Source organism: Micromys minutus, assembly GCF_963924665.1.
Source record: "Micromys minutus genome assembly, chromosome: 14".
NCBI lineage: Eukaryota > Metazoa > Chordata > Mammalia > Rodentia > Muridae > Micromys > Micromys minutus.
This window is the reverse complement of record NC_137983.1, coordinates 886836-909022: the sequence shown is the minus strand read 5'-3', so window position 1 is coordinate 909022 and position 22187 is coordinate 886836.

Below are 22187 nucleotides of genomic sequence, written 5' to 3'. Positions count from 1 at the left end.
ACTAACTTTGGATGGAGACACTTACTTTAAAACAAATCACAACTATCCACTGCTAACCCACTCTGTAGGGTTGGGGCCTGGAAATGGCCCACAAACACACCCAGTCTATGTTTTAACTGACTTGATCTGGTGTATTAATCAGGAGACCACAGCTGATGTGTGTCCAGATTGCCTTATCTATGTCATGAGCTTAATGTCACAGCCCTTCTCCAGATCCTTTCCTCTTCTGTTCCTGTGGTGTTGCTGCTGGGTTACTATAGGCATCACATTTAGGCCTGAGCCCTCAGTCAGTCTCTTTGATTCTCCATGCTTTTTCCAATAATGCATCTCCTCACTGACTACTGTCCACTGAAAAAAAAGAAGATTCAGGGAAGCCCAGGTCAATGGTACAATCATTCTTTATTGAGGACATTGCAACTGGTAGGTTTCTCATGCTTCCATGAATGCCCTAAACCCACAGAGTTTTGAAAAAACACATTCTGGGCTAACAAGAAAGAAAAAGACAAGAAGCTGTAGTGGAGGAGTGGGAATAACATGGAAATTGAAGGTAAGACATGGGAATAGATATAGTCATATTTCATTCTATGTACATATGAAAGTCTCAAAAAGTTTTAAATTACAGCTGAAGTATCATATGGCCTTATTTGAAAGTGTACTACTGAGGATCCTTCCATCTGCGCCTAGAGCTAAGGCTTGTCTCACCGCCCTTCATACCAAATCCTACCCAGAGCTGGTCTCCCAAGGGGCTCTCACTCTTAAGCCTACAGGTGAGACTCCACTTTTACTCCAATAACTGTCCAAAGAGGGACCTGCCAGGAGCACACATGGCACAGGAGCCACAGAGCAGCTTGAAACAGGATCCTTTCTCCATCTGCACCCTGGAGCTGAGGCTGTCCTGTAGCCCTCTACCCACAAGTCCTTCCCAGAGAGAGTAAGTCTCCTAGAAGAGCTCACAATCTGTCCAAAGAAGGACTGGCAAGGAGAAAATGGAGCAGAGGAACTACGGAACAGCCTGGGACAGGATTCTCTGGTCTCCATCTGTGCCCAGAGCTAAGGCTGTCCCACAGCCCTCCATAACCAAACCCCACCCAGAGAGAGAGCTGGTCTCCCGGAGTTCTTTCACTCCTAAGATCACAGGCTCACAGGCCCACAGGAGGGACAAGCTCCAGTCAGAGACAGCAAGACCAATTAACACCAGAGACAACTAGATGGCAAGAGGCAAGTGCAAAAACTCAAACAACAGAAACCAAAGCCACTTGGCATCATCAGAACCCAGTTCTATCACAACAAGTCGTGAATACCCAACGTACTGGAAAAGCAAGATTTCGATTTAACAACACATTTGGTGATGATAGAGAATATTAAGAAGGACATAAATAACTCCTTTAAAGAAATACAGAACACAGGTAAACAAGTAGAAGCCATTAAAGAGAAAACACAAAAATCCCTTAAAGAATAACAGAAAAACAAAACCAACAGGAAAACAAAACCAAACAGGAGAAGTAATTGAACAAAACCACCCAGGATCTAAAAGTGGAAATAGAAACAATAAATAACTCACAAAGAGAGACAAATCTAGAGATAAAAAACCTAGGAAAGAGATCAAGAGTCATCAATACAAGCATCACCAACAGAATACAAGACATAGAAGAGAGAGTCTCAGGGACAGAAGATGTCATTGAAAACACTGACACAACAGTCAGAGAAAATGAAAAATGTAGAAAGATTCTAACCAAAAACATCTAGAAAATCCAGGACACAGTGAGAAGACCAAATGTAAATGTTGTAATAAATATTAAAAATTAAAAAGCGTTTATCTCTTTACCAGCCCTGAGGTCTCATTCCTCAGCCCCCCCCCCCCATATGGAGTCGCTCACACCTCTGGCACCTGGTCTGAGCCACCACCACGGCCCAACTCTGTCTGTGAAACTCTCTTCCCTGGCGGTTTTCTGTCACCTGTTCTCCACCTCCATCCCGGGGTGTTTCTGTACCCCCAAATCCCACATAAACACAACTCTACAGCTCAATAGCTTTTCATTCAGGTTTATATATTCAACTCTCAGTCTACAAACCCCCTACACGACAAGATTGCATCAAATAGAGAAAGATACAAACTGCCCTTCTATATGAGATATTAGACCTATAAAATCCTTAATGTTCATAGCTTCTTAATGCCAATCAATATCACCTGGGTCTAACTGGTCCTTGGGAACCTCCATGTTGCCATGACTTCCACCCGCTGTCCTCTCCTCTCCAGACCTCTCCTCTCTCCCTCGCCTTGCCCAGTCACTGGCTTTCCATTATTTTACTAATTAAAATGAGAAGATTCAGATGAAGTCACCTCTTGAGTATGTGACTGGGCAGCCATTCTTGGGGAAGTGGAATTAACATTAAAATACAAACAGCTTCAGGACAATCTACAGGTAAGGATAATAGGTGTAGAAGAAAGTTAAGATTCCCAACTTAAAGAGCCAGAAAATATGTTTTAAAAAATTATAGAGGACAACTTCACTAACCTAAATAAAGAGATACTCATGAACATACAAGAAGCCTACAGAACTCCAAATAGATTGAACCAAAAAAGAAATTCCTCCTGTCACATAATAATAAAAACAGCAAACGCACAAAACAAAGAAAAAATGTTAAAAGTAGTAAGGGGAAAAGGTAAAGTGATAAATAAAGGCAGACCAATCAGAATTACAGCAGACTTTTCAACAGAGATTATGAAAGCTAGAAAATCCTGGGCATATGACAACAGACCCTAAGAGAACACAACTGCCAACCTAGTATACTATATCCAGCAAAACTCTCAATTACCATGGATGGAAAAACCAAGATATTCCATTACAAAACCAAATTCACACAATATCTTTCAACTAACCCAAAAGAATATTGCCACACAAACATAATTCGGCCTCTAACAACAAATATAACAGGAAGCAACAATTACTATTCCATTAATATCTCTTAACATCAATGGACTCAATTCTTCAATAAAAAGATAGAGACTATAAGACTGGATACAAAAACAGGACCCAGCATTTTGCTGTATACAGGAAATACATTTCAGTGACAAAGACAGACATTACCTCAGAGTAAAAGGCTGGAAATTTTTTTTCAAGCAAATGGTCCCAAGAAACAAGCTGGAGTAGCCATTCTAATACTGAATAAATTTGATTTTTCAACCAAAAATCTTTATTCGAAAAGATGAGGAAAGACACTTCATATACATCAAAGGAAAAATCTGTCAAGGTAAACTCTCAATTCTTAACATCTAACTCCAAATTTGAAGGCACCCATATTCATAAAAGAAACTTTACTAAAGTTCAAAGCACACATTGCACCACACACAAAAATAGTGGGAGACTTCAACACCCCACTCTCATCAATGGACAGATCATGGGAACAGAAATTAAACAGAAACACAGTGAAACTAACAAAAGTTGTGAACCAAATGCATTTAATAGGTATCTATAGAATATTTCATCCTAAAACAAAAGAATATACCTTCTTCTCAGCACCTCATGGTACCTTCTCCAAAACTGACTATATAATTGGTCACAAAATAGGGCTCAAGAGATACAAGAAAATTGAAATAATCCCAAGCATTGTATCAGATCACAATGGAATAAGGCTGGTCTTCAATAACAACAAAAACAACAGAAAGCCCACATAGACATGGAAGCTAAACAATGCTCTACTCAATGATAACTTGGTCAAGGAAAAAAATAAAGAAATTAAAGACTTTATAGAATTTAATGAAAATGAAGGCACAATATACCCAAACTTATGGGACACAATGAAAGCAGTGCTTAGAGGAAAGCTCATAGCTCTGAGGGCCTCCAAAATGAAACTTGAGAGAGCATACACTAGCAGGTTGACAGCACACCTGAAACTTCTAGAACAAAAAGAATCAAATATAACCAAGAGAAGTAGATGGCAGGAAATAACCAAACACATAGACGGCATCATCCAAATAGAAACAAGAAGAACTATACCAAAAAAAAAAAAAATCAACAAAACCAGGAGCTGGTTCTTTGAGAAAATAAGATAAATAACCCTTAGTCAGACCAAGGGCACAAAGACACAAAGATGGTATCCAAATTAACAAAATCAGAAATAAAAATCGAGATATAACAGAAAGGAAGAAAATTTTTTAAAAATTATCTGATCCTATTACAAAAGCCTGTACTCAACAAAACTGGAAAATCTGAATGAAGCGGATTATTTTCTAGACAAAAATCCCAAAGATAAATCAGGATCAGATAAACTATCTAAACAGCCCCATAGCCCCTAAAGAAATAGAAGTAGTCATTAAACATCTCCCAATCCCCCCCCCAAAAAATCTTAGGGCCAGATGGATTTAGTACAGAATTCAGACTTTCAAAGAAGACCTAATGCCAATACTCTTCAAATTATTCCACAAAATTGAAACAGAAGAAACACACCCAATTTGTTCTTTAAAGCCACAATCACGCTTATAACTAAACCACACAAAGACCCTACAAAGAAAGAGAAGTTCAGACCAATTTCCCTTATAAAAATGTATACAAAAAATCAATAAAATTCTTGAAAACTGAATCCAAGAACACATCAAAATGATCAAGTAGACTTCATCCCGGGGATGCAGGGATAGTTCAATATATGAAAAACCATCAACACAATCCACTATGTAAAACTCAATGAAAAAAAACCCCACATGATTATCTTATTAGATGTTGAGAAAATATTTGACAAAATTTGACATCCCTTCATGACAAATGTCTTGGAAAGATTAGGAATCCAAGGCCCATACTGAAACATAGTAAAAGCAATATACAATAAACTAGTAGCAAAATCAAACTAAATTGAGAGAAACTTGAAGCAATCCCATTGAAGTCAGAGACTAGACAATGCTCCCAACTCTCTCCCTACCTATTTAATATAGTACTCAATGTCCTAGCCAGAGCAATTAGAAAACAAAAGGAGGTTAAAGGGATACAAATTGGAAAGAAAGAAGTCCTGCCATGCTCCCACCTTGATGATAATATGGACTGAACCTACAAGCCATCCCTAATTAAATGTTGTCCTTTTTAAAACTTGCATTGGTCAAGGTGTATGTTCACAGCAATAAAACTCTAACTATGACAGAGATTGATACCAGGGACAGGAATATTGCTGTGATAGGCCTGACCATGCTTTTGTTTTGAAGAATGTGGATTTGGAGCCTTTGGATTTAGAAAGCACTGGAATACTTTAAGTGGTGCTTAATGGTCTATCCTAGAAGGAATATGGATGATTCTGTTGCTGTGAGCCTTTTGAACTTTGCAGAACTGGCCCAAGAGGTATCAGAAAAGAAGAATTTCAGTGTGTGATGTAGAGAATATTTTTGTTGTATTTTGGTTAAGAATGTGACTACTTTTTGGGTTGTTTGTTTGCTTGTTTGTTTGTCTGAAGAGTCTGCCTGAGTCTAAGATAAAGAGACTCAGATTAATTGCACTAGCAAAGAAGTCTCAGAAATACCCTTTATAGACTTTGTTCTCTGGTTAAGTCTCATGAAGAGCATTTTAGACAATCATAGCAAGCTGATAAAAAATATAAAATATATGATTTAAGTATTAAAGGAGCACCAGGAAGTGAATTAGAGGTGAATCTTGTGTTCAAGGATATTTAATTGAATTAAGAGAGTAATGACCTTGTGGCAAGATTTCACCCAGCTAAATTTAGGTCCAGACATGGTAGTACAAACCTTTAATCCCAGGAAGCAAAGACAAGCAGAGCTCTGAATACAAGGCCAGCCTAGAACAGAGCAAATTCTAGGTGAAGCAAAACTTTTATTTATTTATTTATTTATTTAATGTATGTGAGTACACTGTAGCTGTCTTCAGACACACCAGAAGATCCCATTACAGATGGTTGTGAGCCACCATTGCTGGGAATTTATCTCAGGACCTCTGTAAGGGCAGTAAGTGCTCTTAACCACTGAGCTGTCTCTCCAGCCTAAATTGTGAACTATAAAAGGGTTACATTACTGATTTTTTTCTCTTTTATATCCAATTCTTTTGAAACAATATGCTGTTTAAATAGTCTCCTCCACCTAAATTACATAAGTGGCTGTCATGCAAGAGTGCAACCATGTTTCAGGTCACATGATGACACTTGCCAAGTTGTTGCCCAGTTGACTGTAGCTGCTGTTGCTATTCTAGGTGGCACTTGTATCTGTGTGCTGTGTCAATAAGACTGTAGCCAAGAATGAAATGTCATTGGGTCTAAGAGTTCCTTCTCCTCTAGCTGAAGACATTTTACTGACTGAGCTGTCTGTTGTATACCCCCTTTTTATTGCATATTTTCTTTACTTACATTTCAAATGTTATTCCCTTTCCCGGTTTCCCATCTGGAATCCCCCTATCCCATCTCCCCTCCCCTTCCTCTATGAGAGTGCTCCCCCACCCACTCCCTCCCATCTCCCTACCCTGGTATTCCCCTACACTGGGTATTGAGCCTGCATTGGGCCAAGGACTTATCCTTCCATTGATGCCTGATAAGGCCATTCTCTGCTACATATATTGCTGAAACCTGTTAGGTGGATTAGTCTCTGAGAGCTCTGATTGATACTGTTGCTCTTCCTATGAGGTTGAAAACCCCTTCAGCTCCTTCCGTCCTTTTTTAACTCCTCCACTGGGGACCCCATTCTCAGTCCAATGGTTGGTTGAGATGTATTTCTCAGGTTCTAGCAGAGCCTCTCAGTAGACATCTACATCAGGGACCTTCTTGGCTGTCAGCTGCACTTCTTGGCATCCACATTATTGTCTGGGTTTGATGACAGTATAGAGGATGGATCCCTACAGTCTCTGGGTGGCCCTTCCTTCAGTCTCTGCTTCAAATTTTGTCTCTGTATTTTCTCCTGTGGATATTTGTTCTCCTTTGAAAAAGAACTGAAGCATCCCCTCTTTTGTCTTTCAACTTCTTGAGCCTCATGTGATCTGTGTATTGTATCAGGTAATCCAAGCTTTTGGGGTAATAATACCACTTATCAGTGAGTGCATACCATGTGTGTTTTTTTTGTGTGTGTGTGATTTGGTTACCTCACTCAGGATGATATTTTCTAGTTCCATCCATTTGCCTAAGAACGGCATAAAGTCATCGTTTTTAATGGCTGAGTAGTATTCCATTATGTAAATGTACCACATCTTCTATATCCATTCCTCTGTTGATGAACATCTTGGTTCTTTCCAGCTTCTGGTTATTACAAACAAGGCTGATAAGAACATAGAAGAGCATGTGTCTTTGTTATATGTTGGAGCATCTTTTGGCTATATGCCCAGGAGTGGTATAGTTGGGTCCTCAGGTAGTACTATTTTTTTTCTGAGGAACAGCCATACTGATTTCAAAACTTAAATCCAGACTTGGTGGGCCACACCTTTAATCCCAGTGCTTAGAAAACAGACATGCAGATCAAAGTCAGTCTACAGAGCAAGTTCCAGGATGGCCAAGTTTAGGCAGTGAAGAAGTTGGAAAGCAGGAAGAGATAATGTAGTAGAATAAAGGACACCATGTTCCAACCCCAGCAAGCAGCAGAACTCAGCAGCTTTAGACACATGGCTCTGGCTTTAGAGTCCAGAATAGAAGAAACTACTGGAACAATTGATGCTGGCTAACTGGAGCTAAGAAATTAGTGGTGATTAAGAAGATACCAGCATTACTGGGGTGAAATCTTCTGGGAATTGTTTTCTGAGAGCACAGAGAAGCTGTGTTCCAGTGATAGCCCAGGTCGTACATCTTGCTGCAGCCATACTTGGTAATGTGTAAGAGTCACCCAGGTGGTACTGGCTTTGGAGGCATGAAGGTGTCATGAATAATGGCTGAGGCTTGGCACTGTGAGAGGCCATGGAAAGCCATTGGTGAAGGTGTAGACCCAGATGCAGTTGACTGCCCAGGACTGAAGGAGTCATGCAAGAGTTGAAGCTTGGCATAATGAGGAGGGCCTGTGAGAGGCTATTGGTGAAACCAAGTTGTAGTGGAAAAACCCAGAGTATTGGAGATGCCAGTACCATGGGATGATCACCAAGAACAGTAGCAGCAGTGGAGTGGATCAACCTGAGCTTCAAGTGCTACAGAGGGCAGAGCTGGAAAAGTGACGCCAGCCATTGGGAGGAGCCCAGAAGATGACATGTTGATCCCAGACATTGAAACAGGAAGCTGTAACATTGAAGTTGCCTTGGAGACCCAAGATGTTTGAGATGCTAGAATCGTGGTCTATCTGCTGAGAAAAGCTTCTAACAGGGAGTGGAACCAGCCCAGGTGAAAGAAGTTTGTTGCAGTCAACAAAGATAAAAAAGGGGGGAGGGATGTTGGAGATCTGAAGACCACATTGACATCAGACACGGAGATGCAGAGGGTGGAGTTTGCCCAGCTGGTTCCCTGTCTTGCTTTGGGGATTAACGTTGGGATTCTGTAAATCCCACCCCTCTACTACCCTCTTAACTCTCCCATGACTTGAATAAACTCTTTTCTGTACTATACCATACTGTGGATGGTCCCTCAGGGGGAAGGGATTCCCAACATGGGCCCCCACCAGAGGCATCTCCTTTACCCCCAGGCCTCACTGCACCTCCATGGGCCATATCCCCCCTCACTCTCTTCATCCTTTTCATAACAATTACCATTTAGTAACTGGATAAATCTCAAAAGAGACCTTAAACTTTGAACTTTTAACACTGTTGAGACTGCTATAGACTATAAGGACATTTGAAGTTGGACTAAATGTATTTTGTGTTATGCTATGTTTAGGTGTGGTCCCCACAGACTCATGTTTGAACAAGCCTATGGGGGCCAGGGTGTGGAATGTGATGTTTTGCATATGGTCAGCCCAGGGAGTGGCACTATTAGAAGGTGTGGCCTTGTTAGAGAAAGTGTGTAACTGTGTGGGTGGGCTTGGAGACCCTCCTCCTAGCTGCTTGAGGATGTCCCATCTGTTCCTGGTTTCCTTAAAATGAAGATGCAGAACTCTCAGCTCCTCCTGACCATGTCTGCCTGGACTCTTCCATGCTCCTACCTTGATGATAATGGACTGAACCTCTGAACTTGTAAGCCTGCCCTAATTAAATGTTGTCCTTTATAAATCTTGCATTGGTCATGGTGTCTGTTCACAGCAATAAAATTCTAAGACAGTATACACACAATTTTTATTTTTTCTAATTTTTAAAGAGATACTTATGGAGGAGGAGTTCAGCTCTTAGATTGTCAGGGTTTCTATTACTGTAGTAAAACACCATGACCAAAAACCAACTTGGGGAGGAAAGGGTGTATTGCTTAGACTTCCACATCATAGTCTATCAAACAGCAACTCAAGCAGGGAATGGGCCCATAGACAGGAACTGAAACAGACATGACAGAATACTTTTTACTGGCTTGTTCCATATGGCTTGCTCAACCTGCTTTCTTATATACCTCAGGATATGCCCAGGGGTAGCACTGCCCACAATGGGTTGGGTGGAAATACATGAATCACATATTAAGAAAATACACCCATTCCCAATACTTGCCCGCAGGCCAATCTGAATAGTAGCATTTTCTCAATTGAGAGTCCCTCTTTCCAAATAACCATAGCTTGTGTCAAGTTGACATAAAAACTAATCAACATAAATTGTAAAATTTCCCCTGCCATCAGCCTCACCTTAGAGATGGAGTGTTGGTTAGAAAAAAATTCTACCTAATATTTTGTCCTTACAAATGAGTTGGCACAACCTTCTTAAGGTGACAAATAGGCATCTGGATAGTCTCTCACAAATCAAAGGTACAAAGGAAGACAGCGGGGTTTCATCATTTTAAGTGTCAACAGACAGATATTTGGCTTATTGGTTAAAAGCATGAGCTATTATTCCAGAGCACCTGGGTCTCAGTTCCACAGCCACATGATGAGTCACAGTTTCCTGTAATTTCAGGGGACCCGGCACTCTCTTCTGGACTCTGCAGGCACCAGGCAAAACAACTATACATATGAAAATAATTTCATTATTATTTTATTTATTTACATCTCAAATGTTTTCTCTTCCATTCCCCCCTCACAGAGTTCTTCCCCCTCCATCTCCCATCCTCTTTGCCTCTGAGAGAATGCCCACCATGGGCATCCCCCATCTCTGGGGCATCAAGTCTCTATAGGATTAGAAGCATTCTCTCCCTGTGAGGCCAGACAAGGCAGTCCTAAGCTATATTTTTACCAGGGGCCTTGGACCAGCCCATGTATGCTGTTTGGTTGGTGGTTTAGTCTCTGAGAGCTCCCAGAGGTCCAGGTTAGTTGACATTCTTGGTCTTCCTATGGGATTGCCATTCCCTTCAGTTTCTTCAGTCCTTCCCTGGCTCTTCCATAGGGGTCCAGACCTCAGTCCAATGCCTGACTGTAAGTATCTGTATCTGTCTCAGCTCATTACTAAGTAAAGTCTCTCAGAGGACAACCAGGCTAGGCTCCGGTCTGAAATCACAACATGGCATCAGTAATAGTGTCAGAGTTTGGTGCCCACCCAAGGGATGCATCCCAAGTTGGGCTGATCACTGGTTGGCTATTCATTCAGTCTCTGCTCTATTTTTTTTTCTGGTTTTCTTTTAGATAGGCACAATTTGGAGGCAAAAACTTTAAAGGTGGGTTGGTATCCTATGTGTCTACTTAGGGACTTGTCTATCTACTGAAGCTGATCTCTTCAGGTTCCATCTCCCCACTGTTGGGCATTTCAGCTAAAACTACCCACAGTGAGTCCTGAGAGCATCCCCCATCCCAGGACTCTAGGACTTCAGGACAGCCTGAGCTGTGTAGCCACATCCTGTTTCACAAAAAACAAGCAAACAAAACAAAAAGCAACCAGAGAAGATACTTCAGTGAGTAAAGCAGTTGTCATACAAGTATGAGGATCTGAGTTTGAATCCCCAGTACCTACAAGAATATGGGAGATTGGTCTGTGTAGATTGATGTTAAAGTGATACATGATTGGACAGTAGAGAGATAGGTGGAGAAAAGGTGGGAAAATGAATGGAAGAGATTGCGGGGAGAATCAAGATGAAATTGGAGAAACCTTTAAGGGATTCTATAGGTCTTTTATCTCATATAGAAGGGCAGTTTGTATCTTTGTCCATTAGATATAATCTAATTGGGTAGAGGGTTTGTGGATTGAAAATTTAATATATAAACCTGCTTGAAAAGATACCGGAATTTGGAGTAATATTTGTGCCGTGTGGTGGGGTAAAGAAACACTCAGGGACAGTCATATATTCCTGAGACAGAAGCACCAGAGCAGGTAGAGTGAACCGCCTGGGAAGAGAATCTCATGTAGCTCATGGACTGAGTGACAGAGTCCATGTGTTTGGCGCCACACTAGAGCAGCGTGCATGGGGACCATGGGGGCCAATACAGGGATAAGACATCAATTTAATATTTACTACGACAGGTCTGCTGCTGTTTGCATTCAAATGCTAAATACTGGCCCTAAGATATATTTATTCCAAAGCAAGCAGAGCCTCACATATACCAACTTTCATTGTATAAATCTTGCCCCCCAAGTTATTCATGATTGGTTAGTAAAGATGCCTACAGCCTATAGCTGGGCAGAAGAAAGAGCTTCAGCTTCTGGGCTTTGTGTCTGAGGAAAGACCACAAGGAAGGGAGAGAGAGAAGGAATAAGGGGCCATGGGGTAGGTGAGTTGTGAGCACATGGCATGAGGGTGAACCGGTTGGAGTAGAAGCAGCCTGGGAAGAACAAGGCCAGTGACATCTCTAGGCTATTGCCAGGGAAGACAACAACATAGCTTAGGGGGTTGATATCTGCCCAGCTCTAGTGCTTCGGGGCTTAGTAGGCTTATTAGACTAAGGTTGTTTTAATGACATGGGGAAGGAGGATGGGGGGTGAGTTGAGGTGGTATTCCTGAGATATAGATAAAGGAGAAGACTTGTCTAGCATGAAGAAAGCTGTGGTTTGAATCCCCAGTGCTAAAAAAATCTTAAATATTTAATACAGTAATACTTTTAGTGACAATACGTATATATACATGGTATCATCCTAACAGTGAACACATAAGGCTGTGGTCACTCCTGGTATTTCCTATATTTGACCATTAAGTGGGTTTTTTCTTTAATTTTCTTTAAATATAGGTGTATTGTGAGTGTAGGTGTGCACATATCAATCAGAGGACAACCTCTGGTCTTCACCTCCCTCCTTAGTCAAGGCAAGGACTCATGTTCTCTACTGCTTTGTGTGACAATGTGGTTTATACGGTTCTGGTTTTACTGTAATGAGTAGAGGGGTTTGGACATTCCTACGAGGTTAAGGAGAATCACAAAAGCAAGGTATATGGCAAGAGAGTAGCTGCATGGAGGCCCTGGGAGGCCTGGTGTGGAGCTGTGGAAGTGAAACCTGGATGGAAGTTGGAGCCAAAGCCATGGAACATCTGCCAAGAAGAGTGGACCTAGCCCAGGGAAGTGTGGTACAGAGAGCAAAACCAAAGGAGCTGGTCATCTACATCTCTGACATTTGTCACAGGACTAGAGAATTTGGAGATTTCCCTGCTGGGTTTCAGTCTTGCTTTGATTTATAGTTTCCTCATGATACTTGCATTCTTCCCTTTAGAAATGGTAATGTATATTCCATATCATTTTGTGTTAGAAGTATGTAATTTGTTTTTTATTTTACATGGACTATAGTTAAGTAACAGATAACTTTGAGTCTCAGAAGACAATTTTGAGAATGTAAAAGACTATAGAAACTTTTGAATTTGGACTGAATGTGTTTTACATTATGAGCTGACCACAAGCCCATTGAGGCCAGGAAGTGAGATGTCATGGTTTGAATGGGAATAGCCACCATATGCCCATATCTCTAAATAATTGGTCTCTGGTTCATGGGACAGTCTGGGAAGGATTAGAAGATGGGAGATCTGGCTTGATCCACCTCCTACTTGCAGATAGTGTTGTGGGCTTTCTGCCAGCAGTGGTAGTGCACATCTTTAAGCCCAGCATTAGGAAGGAAGAGGCATATAGATCTCTGTGAGCTTTGAAGCCAGCCTTGTCTACAGAGTGAGTTCCAGAATACCCAGGTTTATACAGAGAAACCCTATCTCAAAAGAAAGGAAGGAAGGGAGGGAGGGAGGGAGGGAGGGAGGAAGGGAGGGAGGAAGGGAGCTCTGAGCTGTTCTACCACTATGTATGACTTTGCTTCACCACCATGGACTGGTCTTCTGGAACCACAAACCCAATTAATTGCCATCTTTTATAACTCACCTTAGTCATGGTGTTTTATCACAGCAATAGGAAAACATTAAATAAAATTTAGATAGGTGTCTCACAAATGCCAGTAACTCTGGCTCTGGGTGATATAGTGTCCTTGTCTGGCCTTGTGGGCATCTGCATACATTCCAAACACAAGAGCAGAAAGTAGCCATGTCCTTTGCCAAAATATCACAAGAAGTGCCTCTAGCCCAGCTGCTAATATTATTCCCCTATGAACCTTGTTGAGCGCTGTCCCCATACTGCTGTCTTTCAAGTTCCTACTAGGATGACCCATTGTTCTCTCCTCGTAGCATCAAACACCTTTTTAGTCCAAAGTCTTCCACATTTCTCCAAAAATCTAGCATGAACAGGATTGTCACAGAAATGCCCCATTGCCCTGGTACCAACTCAGTCTTTTCTTTTCCCAGCAAATTTGTGTCACATGCATGACTCCAATCCACGTGACCGCCACCAACCTAGTTAATGTGGCAGTTTGTTCATGAGGTCTCTGAGATCTGACTATGATAGGTTTCTGATTTCTAGGGCAGTTTAGTCCTTAATAATAAAACCTCTTTATTCTCAGCACTTAAAAGGGAGAGGCAGACAAATCTTTGTGAATTTAAGGTCAGCCTGATCTACATAGCAAGCTTAAGGCCTCTCAAGGCTACATAATAAGACTTTTTTAAAAAAAGGTTTAAAAAACCCAAAAACAAAACATAGGACCATCTCAAGATAGTTCCATTTAGGGCTTGCTGAGAGATGCAGTGTGTGTTTTCTCAAAATCTAGCTTCTGAGTTGTGGTAATTGGATAAGAACGCCCCCATATTCTTAAATCTTTGAATTCTTGATCAAAATTGGTGGAACTATTTTGGAAGGATTGGGAATTATGGTGCTTTAGAGGAGGTATATCACTGAAAGTGGTGGGCTTTGAGGTTTTAAAGTCCATACCATTCCCGGTTATCTCTCTTGTCTCCTCACTCCACCCCTTGACTCCTACTTACAGATAAGGATGTAAGCTCTCGGCTGCTGCACTAGCACTGTACTGGCTGGTTCTGTGTCAACTCCACACAAGCTGGAGTTATCACAGAGAAAGAAGCCTCGGTTGAGGAAATGCCTCCATGAGATCCAGCTGTAAGGCATTTTCTCAACTAGTGATCAAGGGGGGGGGGCCCATTGTGGGTGGTGCCATCCCTGGGCTGGTAGACCTGGGTTCTATAAGAAAGCAAGCTGAGCAAGCCAGTAAGTAACATCCCCCCATGGCCTCTACATCAGCTCCTGCTTCCTGACCTGCTTGAGTTCCAGTCCTGACTTCCTTTGATGATGAACAGCAATGTGGAAGTGTAAGCTGAATAAACCCTTTCCTCCCTAACTTGCTTCTTGGTCATGATGTTTGTGCAGGGATAGAAATCCTGACTGAGACAGCAGCTATTGTATTCTTGATTCAAGGTTTTTAAACATTGTGAAACATTCTTATAAATACTCAGCTTAGTTTCTTTTTATTTATTCATTAATGTACATACACACACCTTTAAAACGGTGGGGACTGAGGCTTATTTCTTATGTTGGCTAGCACAAATCTAACTGCAATAAATATTGGGGGACAGTTACATCCATTGAATGCTGATTTAGATTTTTGGGTTATAACTGGATTCTTTTGATAAACTTTTTTTTTTTTAATTCTCCATACTGGTTGAGACTATAGTAGATTATACAATCTATTGTAAAGTAATTTTCTTTTGGGGGGCACAGGGACATTGAGAGCTGGTTTCTCTGTATAGCCCAGGATTTCCTGGAACTGAGAGACTGACCACCAGGCTGTGAATAAGTCATGGTTTTGAAAGGTGCAGTGCACTGCTGTTTGCATGGGCATTCGATGCGGGCGTTTGAAGTGCCTTGCGTCGGGGATTAGAATCAACTGAATTATTTTTTTCACGGGACTATGTAAAGCATGTAGTATTGCCTTGTGGATACCTTTAAATTATGACTCTGGAGAGTGGGTCCGAGTATAGTCCTGGTGCTTTTCTTTGAACATGGTGAGTAGTGACTGCTGGTTCACCCTGGAGGTGCAAACAGGGTGGGTTGCTTTTAATTAAATAATACTAAGATTTTAAACATGAAAAAACAACCTGTGTGCCACCAGTACCTAGCTTCACAGTAATTTCACAGCACAGGTAATGGTAAATAGTTTTGAATCACTCCTCATTTTAAAAGAAGTACTTTTAGTTTTTCTCCATTCAATATAATGCTTTCTGTGGGTTTTTTATTGATTGTTTTATTTAATTACATTTCAAATGTTATCCTGAGTCCCAGTTTCCCCTATGAAAACCCCTTCTCCCACCCCCTTCCCACTGCTTCTATGAGGGTGCTCCCTCACCCACCTACTCCCACCTCACCACCCTAGCATTCCCCTAGACTGGGGTGTTAAGCCTTCATAGGACCAAGGGATCCTCTCCAACTGAGGCCAGATAGGGCCATCCTCTGCTACCTATGCAGCTGGGGACATGGGTTACTCCATGTGTACTCTGGTTGGTGGTTTACTCCCTGGGACCTTTGGACAGGGTGGTGTGGTTGGTTGGTATTGTTGTTCTTCCTGTGGGATTGAAAACTCCTTCAGCTATTTCAGTCCTTCCCCTAATTCCTCCAAGGGGTCCCTGGGCTCAGTTCAGTGGTTGGCTGTGAGCATCAGCCTCTGTATTTGTCAGGCTCTGGCAAAGCCTCTCAGGAGCCAGCTATATCAGGCTCCTGTCAGAAAGCACTTCTTGGCATCTGCAATAGTGACTGGGTTTAGTGGCTACATATGGGATGGATGCCCAGCAGGGGGGACCTTTCCTTCAGTCTCTGTTCTATTCTTTGTTCCTGTATTTTCTTTAGACAGGAGCATTTCTGGGTTAAAATTTTAGAAAAGGTGGGTGTCCCCATCCCTTAAGTAGGTGCTGTGCCTAACCTCTGGGTATGCCCTCTACACGCTCTCTCTCCTGTGTTGGTTATATCAGATAATGTCATCCCTGTTGGGTCCTGGGAGCCTCTTGCTTCCCTGGCATCTGGAACTTTATAGTGGCACCCCCAGTTCCCCCATTGCTACAAACCTCTGTTCAATTTCTTGACCCTCTGTAACCTCCCACATCTCCTCACACACCTGATTCCCCCCCCCCTTTAATTTTCCCACACCTCTCATCATCCCAAGTCTTTCCACCCACTACGTCCAAAGACTGAAACATCCATACTTGGTTCTTCCCTCTACTTGAGCTTCATATGGTCTGTGAGTTGTATGATGCGTATTTTGAGCTTTTTTTCCTAATATTCATTTATCAATGAGTACAGACTATGTGTGTTCTTTTCTGACTAGGTTACCTCACTCAGGAAGATACTTTACAGTTCCATTCATTTGCCTAAGAATTTCATGAAGTATTGTTTTTAATAGCTGAGTAAGAAGACTGCATTGTATAAATGGAGCACATTTTCTCTATCTTCTTCCGTTGAGGGACATCTGAGTTGTTTCCAGATTCTTGCTATTATAACTAAGGCTGCTATGACCACAGTGAAGCAGGTTTTCTTCTTAGATGTTGGAGTATCTTTTGTGTGTGCTCAGTAGTGGTATTCCTGGGTCCTTGGGTAGTACTGTGTCCAATTACTGAGAACCCACCAGACTGACTTTCAGAGTGGTTGTACCAGCTTGCAATTCTACCAACAATGGAGGGGTGTTCCTCTTTCTCCACATCCTTACCATCCTATGAGTTTTTGATCTTAGCCATTCTGACTGGTGTAAGGTAGAATCTCAGGGTCCTTTTGATATCATTTCCCCAAAGATGCTGAGCATTTCTTTAGGTGTTTCTCAGCTATTTGACATTCCTCAGTTGAGAATTCTTTGTTTAACTCTGTACCCCATTTTAAAATTTCGAATATTTGATTCTCTGGAGTCGAACTTCTTGAATTCTTTGTATATATTGGATATAAGTATTGTATCTGATGTAAGATTGGTAAAAATCTTTTCCCAATCTGTAGGTTGCTGGTTTTTCCTGGTGACAGTGTTCTTTGCCTTACAGAAGCATTTAAATTTTATGAGACCCCATGTGTCTATAGTTTATCTAAGAGACTGGGCCATCGGTGTTTTTTGTTCAGGAAATTTTTCCTTGTGCTGATGTGTTCAGGCTCTTCCAAATTCCTCTTCGGATAGATTCAGTGCATCTGATCTTATATGGAGTTCTTTGATCCACTTGAGCTCTTACAAGAAGGTAAGAATGTGTCAATTTGTATTCTTCTACTTGCAGACTACCACTTACACCAGCACCATTTGTTGAATATGCTGTCATTTTTTCCCCACTGGATGGTTTTAGCTTCTTTGTCAAAGATCTAGTGTGTGGGTTCATTTCTGGGTCTTCAATTCTATTCCATTAATCTACCTTCCTGTCTCTGTACCAATAGCATGCATATTTTACCACAATTGCTCTGTAATACAGCTTGAGCTCAGGGATGGTAATTCCCCCAGAAGTTCTTTTATTGTTGAAAATAGTTTTCACTATCCTGGATTTTTGTTATTTCAAATTAATTTGGAAATTGCTCTTTCTAACTCTATGAAGAATTGAGTTGTAATTTTGATGGGGATTCCATTGAATCTGTAGACTGCTTTTGGTAAGATGGCCATTTTTACTATGCTAATGCTGCCGATCCATGAGCATGGGAGATCTTTCCATCTTCTGAGATCTTCTACAATTTCCTTCTTCAGAGATTTGAAGTTCGTGTCATACAGACCTTTCACTTGCTTCGTTAGAGTCACACAAAGATATTTTATATTATTTGTGACTATTTTTAAAGGGTGTCTTTTTTCCTAATTTCTTTCTCAGCCCTTTTATCCTTTGAGTGGAGGAAGACTACTGAATTGTTTGAGTTAATTTTGTATCCAGCCACTTTGCTGAAGGTGTTTATCAGCTAAAGGAGTTCTCTGGTGAAATTTTTGGAGCCACTTAAGTATAATATCATAACTTCTGCAAATAGTGATATTTTGACTTCTTCTTTTCCAATTTGTATTCCTTTGACCTTTTTTTGTCATCTAATTGTTCTGGCTAGGACTTTGAGTGCTACATTGAATAGATATGGAGATATTGGGCAGTCTTGTCTAGTTCTGATTTCAGTGGGGTTGTTTTAAATTTAGCTCCATTTAATTTGATCTTGGTTATTGGTTTACTGTATATTGCTTTTATTATGCTTAGGTAAGGGCTTTCATTTCCTGATATTTCCAAGACTTTTAACATGAAGGGGTGTTGTATTTTTTAAGTGATTTTTCAGCATCTAATGGGATGATCTGATTGTGTGATTTTTTTTTCTTTGAGTTTTCTTACATAGTGGATTGTGTTGTTAAATTTCTGTGTAGTATAACAGCCCTGCATCCCTGGGATGAAGTCTGAATGATCGTTTTGATGTGTTCTTGGATTCATTTTGCAAGAATTTTATTGAGTATTTTTGCATCAATATTCATAAGGGAGATTGGTCTGAAATTCTCTTTCCTAGTTGGGTCTTTGCATAGTTTAGGTATAAGTGTGGCTTCATAGAAGAAATTGGGTAGTGTTCCTTCTGTTTCTACTTTGTGGAATAGTTTTAAGAGTATTGGTATTGGGTCTTCTTTGAAGGTCTGCACGTAGAATTCTGCACTAAATCCATCTGGTCTTGGGCATTTTTGGGGGAGTGAGGTTGGGAGACTTTTAATGACTACTTTGATTTCATTAGGGGTTATAGAATTGTTTAGATGGTTTATCTGATCCTGATTTATCATTGGTACCTGGTATCTGTCTAGAAAGTGAGACATTCATCCAGATTTTTCCAGTTTTGTTGAATATGGGCTTTTATAGTAGGATCAACTCATTTTTTTCAATTTCCTCCATTTCTGTTATGGCTCCCTTTTCATTTCTGATTTGTTAATTTGGATACTGCCTCTGTGTCCTATGGTAAGTCTGGCCTAGCATTTATCTAGCTTGTTAATTTTCTCAAAGAGCAAGCTCATGGTTTTGTTGATTCTTTGCATAGTTCTCTTTGTTTCTACTTGATTTCAGCTCTGAGTTTGATCATTTCCTGTCCTCTACTCCTCTTGGGTGTATCTGCTTCTTTTTGTTCTAGAGCTTTCAGGTGTGTTGTTCAGCTACTAGTATATTCTCTCTCCAATTTTTTTATGGAGGCACTCAGAGCTGTGAGTTTTCCTCTTAACACTGCTTTCATTGTCTCCCATACACAATGTATGTTTTGCCTTCATTTTCATTAAATTCTAAAAAGTCTTTAATTTCTTTTTTTCTTCCTTGACTAAGTTATTATTGAGTAGAGGGTTGTTCAGCTTCCACGTCTATGTGGGCTTTCTGGGTTTTTTTTTTTTTTTTTTTTTCTAGGGTTTTTGTTGTTATTGAAGACTGAGCTTATTCTGTGGTGATCTGATAGGACGCATGGGATTATTTTGATGCTCTTGTATCTGTTGAGGCTTGTTTTGTGACCAATTATATTGTCAATTTTTGAGAAGATACCATAAGGTGCTGAGAAGAAGCTATATTCCTTTGTCTGAGGGTGAAATGTTCTGTAGATACCTGTTAAATCTATTTGGTTCATAACTTCTGTTAGTTTCTGTATCCATGATCTGTCCATTGGTGAGAGTGGAGTGATAAAGTCTCCCACCATTTTTGTGTGAGGTTCAGTGTGTGCTTTGAGCTTTAGCAGTTTCTTTTATAATGTGAATGCCCTAGCATTTAGAGCATAGATGTTCAGAATTGAGAGTTTATCTTGATAGATTTTTCTTTTGTATGATTTCTCATGTATGATTTCATCTTTTTGGATAACTTTTGGTGGAAAGTTGATTTTATTCAGTATGAAAGCAGCAACCAACAGATTGGGAAAAGATCTTTACCAATACTGCAACTGATAGCGGATTAATATCCAATATATGCAAAGAACTTAAGAAGTTAGACTCCAGAGAATCAAATAATTCTATTAAAAATGGGGTACAGAGCTAAAGAAAGAATTCTCAACTGAGGAATATCAAATGGCTGAGAAGCACCTAAAGAAATGCTCAACATCCTTAGTCATCAAGGAAAATGCAAATCGAAACAACTCTAAGATTCCACCTCACACCAGTCAGAATGGCTAAGATCAAAAACTCAGGTGATAGCAGATGCTGGCAAGGATGTGAAGAAAGAGGAACACTCCCTCATTGTTGGTGGAATTGCAAGCTGGTACAACCATTCTAGAAATCAATCTGGCGGTTTGTCAGAAAATTGGACATAGTACTTCCTGAGGACCCAGTTATACCACTCCTGGGCATATACCCAAAAGAAGCTCCAACATCTAACAAGGACACATGCTCTACCATGTTCATAGCAGCATTCATAGCCAGAAGCTGGAAAGAATCCAGATGTCCTCCAGTAGATGAATGGATACAAAAATTGTGGTACATTTACACAATGAAGTACTACTCAGTTATTAAAAACAATGACTTCATGAAATTCTTAGGCAAATGGATGGAACTAGAAGCTATCATCCTGAGTGAGGTAACCCAGTCACAAAAGAACACACATGGTATGCAGTCACTGATAAGCAGATACTAGCTCTAAAAGTTCTAAATACCCAGGAAAGGCCATCCTGAGACCACCCCAACTTAGGATCCATCCTAGGACCAGACACCAAACCCAGACACTATTGCTGATGCCAAGATGTGCTTGCAGACAGGAGCCCTAGCATGGTTGCCCTCTGAGAGGCCCTACTTCCAGCTGACTGAGACAGTTGCAGACATTTACTGCCAGTCTTTGGACTAAGCCCAGGGACCCTATAGAAGAGTTAGGGGAAGAACTGAAGGAACTGAAAGGGGATTGCAACCCCATAGGAAAAACAACAGTGTCAACTAATCCAACCCCTCAGAGTTTCCTGGGACTAAACCACCAACCAAAGAGCATACATGGGCTGGTCCACCCCCGCCCCCCAAATATGTAGCAGAGGACTGCCTTGTCTGGCCTCAGTGGGAGGAGATGGACTTGGTACTGTGGAGGCTTGATGCCCCAGAGGAAGAGAGTGCTAGAGTGCAGAGGTGAGGGTGGGTGGGGGATTCACACTCCTAGAGGTGAATGGGAGAGGGGATAAGGTTGGGAGGCTGTGGAGAGGGACCTGGAAGTGGGGCATTTGAAATGTAAATAAATAAAATGATTAATAATAAAAAGTAATAAAAAATAAATGAATAGTCTCAGAGTCATCTTTTTCAGAAGCAGGGGCTGGGAAAAGAAAACTTGGAAATTGTTTGTTTGTTTGCTAAGCCTAGAGTGCTTGTTTTGGTTCCTGCTAGTTAGGTAGGGATTCTTCATCCAGTGGAATGTTCCTCACCATTTTTCTTTTTGGTGCCATAGTCGCTAAACTGTATAGTGAGCTCAGGGAGTTCAGGATTGTTCTACCCCGTAGTGTGACAGTGATCCCCAAAATTAAAGACCCGGGTCAGGCAAAGCGGAAAAGCATCACTACCACCTTTCTTTTTGGTAAGGTCATAGTTGCGACTCTGTTCTGTCAGTTAATAGAGTCCCAAACTGTTCAGCTTTGGTTTTCTCATGACTGCCAAACCCAGTATCAGTCAGGTCGCAGGAGGCCAGAGGAACGGAGCGGAAGTTCCTCACTCGCCATCTTTCTTCCTGGCAACGCCATTGGCACTGTTCTCTGGGTCCTGTCCACTGAGGGAGTTTGGGGTTCCCGGACTTCAGGCGTCTGTAGGACCGCTCCACCCTGGACCCGCGTGAGGCTGCTTAAGGCCTGGAGCCCAGCTATGGTGAGCACCAGGGATGCGGGGAGCGCAGGCTGGTCCCTCAGTCCCGGGAACCGCGGAGAAGACGGCGGCTGAGCGCGGGTCCGAGGCCGGGACTGTGCGGGGGCGGCGCGAGGTCGCGTTGTGTTGCCCGGTAGAACCTGATTTTCCTGTCTTTCCGGGAAGCAGCTTCTGAAACCCAGG